The 4,588-nt window shown below is 35.5% G+C and overlaps 1 long non-coding RNA gene across 1 annotated transcript; it reads left to right on the forward strand.

Annotated features, from left to right (window-relative positions):
- The first annotated feature begins 518 nt into the window (after window positions 1–518).
- On the forward strand, window positions 519–1,718 carry LOC110916764. Its single transcript, XR_002579978.2, has 3 exons — window positions 519–575; window positions 646–695; window positions 1,244–1,718. It is a non-coding gene; the product is annotated as an uncharacterized LOC110916764 (long non-coding RNA).
- Window positions 1,719–4,588: the final 2,870 nt, after the last annotated feature.

A 4,588-nucleotide genomic window follows, 5' to 3' on the forward strand; every position in this document is an offset into this window, starting at 1 on the left:
TCCTTTTCTCGTGGCGTTAGAAGAGGCCTTCCTGGATCCGGCCCCTTTTTTTTTCGTTTTTTAACCAACCCGTCTAACATTATTGATCTATTAAATCTTATGTTTCCTTTTCAATTTCAAACCCTAAATCTTCATCATCCATAAACGACGCTGCAGTACCTGCTTCACTTGATTTGTTCAAGGTAAGTTAAGTGTTTCCTCCCATTTTTTGATATTTGATTGTGTAAGATTTCGATTTACCATTCCTTTGCTCATCGATTAAGGGCTCTAATGGCAGTTCTTTATGGGTTTGTTGATTTTGTTGGTTGTTCTTAACTTTCAAAACATTAACGATGGTTCTTCACTTTCAGTTTGACTTTTTTTTCTTTGTGGGTTTTGATTTAGTTGGTTTTTTCATGTTTGCAGGGATTCATTTATGTCACAGATGTGAGTGACTTATTCTGAACCAACATCAAAGTGCGAAACACTGGCGAACTCATAAGAAGACCTGTGGAACGATTGATAGTTACACTACTTTCATTGTTTCAAGTGGTTTCAGAAGATGAACATCACAAGATATAAAGAAAAGACCCTAAGTCAGATTTCATGTTTATTTTACAGAAGTTGTTAAGGCTTTTATTAATTGTGTGAAATTTGTTTTTTAAGGTCCTAAGATTGAGAAGAAGAGTGGCTATGGTGGTGGGATGAGGCCTGAGGTAAATTTCAATGGATCTGAATATGAGTTGCTTTCAGACACAGTTACCGAACTGAAACAGTGGATCTGCAAACAAAAATCTTGATAGAGATTTTGTTTTTCTTTTTGATAAAATTTTGATTTTGCATTCAGAAATTAGTTTGACTATAGATCAAATTTACATTTCTTATGCTTTTGCAAATACACCCTTGGTGCAACATGTAGAATTATGAATAACAGTAGCCTAATAGTTGTGGTTTGAAACCTAAGATTTTTATATACGTGCATTTAGCTACCATACTTCATTATTACTTGAACTGTCAAGAAGAGTCTGCCAGGTTAACCCGCAAACAGCTTTTGATTATTTTATAAATAGTTAATGTTCTAGGTATAAATTACAGTAATAAAGTACTTTCTTTCTTCAGTTAGGGTGAAGGTTGTTCATTCAGTTAGTTTATGGTTTGGTCAGTTAACCATGCTTGGTGATGTTTATTAGTGCATTTGAATGTAAAACTTTTGTTGTCTGTTATGTTAATGTTGTTTGAGTTTGTATGTTTTTGTTAAATTTAGGAATCTCAAGACCATTGTTGAGTTCTTAGCCGATGAGCTTATCAACGCTGCCAAGGGCTCTTCAAACAGGTACCAATGTTGTCTCTAACCAACGTCACATTGGATCTCTTCTCTTTAATCTCCTAAATGACACCCTTCTTTAAAAAAAGGATATCTAGCTCTCTGCTTCGGAAAATTGAATTGTTTGTTGTGTTGTTGGGTTCGTTTAACAATTCAGGTTATAAGTGTTCAAAATTGTGAAATGTGGGGCGTCTTTGTTGTATGCGCCTCAATTTCTACAATTTATAAAATAGTCGTTTTCCACTTGAGGCTGAAGGAGAAGAAACTAGAACAACTGTTTCTTCAGTGGAGCGAGGATGACAAAAGACTTAGCAATATTTTTAATGTTTTTTTCTTTTTATATATAAGTATACAACAGCGTTGGTGTTTTTTTTTCATCTGAATACGAAGAATAAATTAAAGATTACTAATTTGACTCACATGTTATTTCTTAATTTCAGTCCATAAAATATTCCATATTCACCATTTATTGAGACAGGCTTCTTATTATGTTTTCAATCTGCTGAATGGCCAGAGGATTCTGAAAGTGAAGAATTCAAAATTATAGGTTCTCATATATTAATATTCAAAATTATTTGTAAGCTTGATCTTTTAATGTATATGCATTATAATTGTAATTTTACATTTACATTAGTTTATATAACATGTAATTACTTTGTATCTTTTTTTTATTTATACACTTATGTTTAAAGTAAATTAAATGGCGTAGCCCGTGTAGTACACGGGGTTTAACCTAGTGCATTCTTATATAATAATTCAATTATATTTTTACCGTTATCCTTAAAGATAATAGCTGGACACAGTCTTTAAAATTAAAGATATTAAAAGATATTAAATGTCAAATAATGCATATCTTTAACCCTTTTTACCTGGATATCTATGTGTATATGAAAATTATAAGCGTATACGAGTCGTATAGAGCTAGGGGCTGTCAAATGTTTTTTGACGGCATGTCTATACGACTCATATAGGCTCATACAAGTCAAATAGACTTTTTTTGGAAATTGAACAACCCAAAGGGTTAAAGATACTATATGCGACTCGTATCACACTATACAAGGCGTGAAGAAAGCCATCCATATGACTATGGGCGTATACGAGTTGTATGTGCATTTTGGTTCCCGAAAATGCCCAATAGCCATCTCTGCGTCCAGGTTCATCTTCTTTGTAAACAATTTATATTCTAATACATCGTTTCGACCTCTGATAAACCATCAAATCTTAAACTAAGGTTGCATCGGTTGGATCTTAGTTGTGAATTATGAGTTCCGTTGTGAAATCAAAGGAGGAATGGAGTGCAGTTCTTTCTCCCGAACAATTCTGCATCATTCGAAACAAAGGAACTGAGTAAGTTGATTACTTCATCCACATAATTATTTTACTTTCAGTTCCCAAATAGTTAGGATCATTTATAAATTTCAGTAGCACAACTGATCATTTCACTTCAGTTTCTATCAATTTAATTTTAATTTAGCAAACATGATGAATCCAAAAGTCTGTTCATGGCTTCTTTAATTTCTCTTATTATGTGATAGAATCTCTATGCAAATTATCGATATATGGTTGGATTGCCACGAGGAAAAGAGGGACTCTAAGGATTTAATATTGATAGGTCAATACATGGTTATAGTTCTCGAACCTAAAAATCAAAACTTTTAATTTTGTTTATTCAAAGTAAAATAAGTTTGTATATAACAAGTTAAATGGATGTTGATATATGCCTAGAATCATATTTATATTTGTATAAATTTACATACCTTTGAATGAGTTACCCATTTGATTTGTTTCTTTTTTAGGAGAGCTTTTGTGTTTTTTGTGACAACTCGAACCTTAGACTTACTTTGTGTAACGATACGTGTTTACGAGAACGTTATTAATTGAGTGAATACTTGGTATGTTATGTTTATGTGCATTATGTGTGTATGTATGTTATGTGTTGCACGAGCCCAAACCACACACTAAAACCCGATTGCACAAGGCTAACCGGTCACACAAGCCCATTTGGGCCACACTTTGAAATCGGACATCATAGGGCAGCCGAGTTGGGCTCGGCCCACTCCCCTTTTACGCAAACAAACACCCTTAGGGACTTGTTCCTCTCATTTGTTACAAAACACTATCACAACAAGAAACCCTACTCTCTTTCTCTCTCTCTCGCTAAAACTCGACGGCACAAGGCAAGGCAACCGAAGATCATTCTCTTATTCGGATCACCCTCTTACCACCATTAATCGGTTAGTGTGTTTATGGTTATGTTCATGATAGATGTAACTCATTGATATGTTATATGTTTTGGATTGCAATATGTTTATGTGCCAAGTAAATCAGAGTATGTTGGTAATCTCGGCTACATGTTCATATGAATTGATAGACAATGTTCTTAGGCATGGTGCTAGGGTTGCATGCTAGTTCCTGAATTCGTAAATCACATGATCCGAATATATGTTACATAGACTATTGAACTGTTATTGTTCTTGATTAGATGATGATTAAGGCTGATTGAATATGCTTGATTAATTGCGAATTCTGCACTCTTGATGATGATGCTATGAACGTGTATGAATGTGTTTGATTTTGGAATGAAACTGATTTGATCTGATTTCCGAAACTGCCAAGGATGCTTGCTAGAATCACGGAATAATTGTTGCATAAATTATGGAAACTAGTTACACATCCGGTTGCGACATAGATTGCGAGTCGAAACCTCACAATCACGACTCGAGACCACGACAGCACAAGCCGAAACCATGGTTGCGAGTCCCGTTGCGACTCGTAACCGGACCATGACGAACCGAGACCAGCTGTTGCGACTCGTAACTCCCTGTTGCGACTCGAGATCCCCTGTTGCGACTCGAGATCGCCGGTTGCGACTCGAGACTAGCTATGCACGTACACTGTTTTGGGCCAACATTGTCACGGGCCCAATCAATTGGGCCAATTAAGTTGGACTTATGAAATTGACGGTTTAATGTATTGGGCCGTAAGTATTATTGGACTGCTTATCTGTTTGGGCCGAAATGTTATTTGATGGTTTGTATTTGGGCTGATTGTCTTTTGGGCTTAAACATTGGATCACACAAGTTATGCTCTTGACTATTAACTGTTACCATGTTCTATGCGTGCTCAAAACATGTTATCTTGTATGTTCTATACGTGTATTACCTTAGTCAAAACCTGACTTGCATAATAACCATGATAGGACGTGGTTGACCATTTACGTGCTACCTGTACTCTTTGTGTATCTGCCGAGCAAACCAAGGTGAGTTCACACAGCCAAGGCATGGG

The sequence above is a fragment of the Helianthus annuus genome, chromosome 16 (genome assembly GCF_002127325.2).
Source record: "Helianthus annuus cultivar XRQ/B chromosome 16, HanXRQr2.0-SUNRISE, whole genome shotgun sequence".
In the NCBI taxonomy this organism is placed as follows: Eukaryota; Viridiplantae; Streptophyta; class Magnoliopsida; order Asterales; family Asteraceae; genus Helianthus; species Helianthus annuus.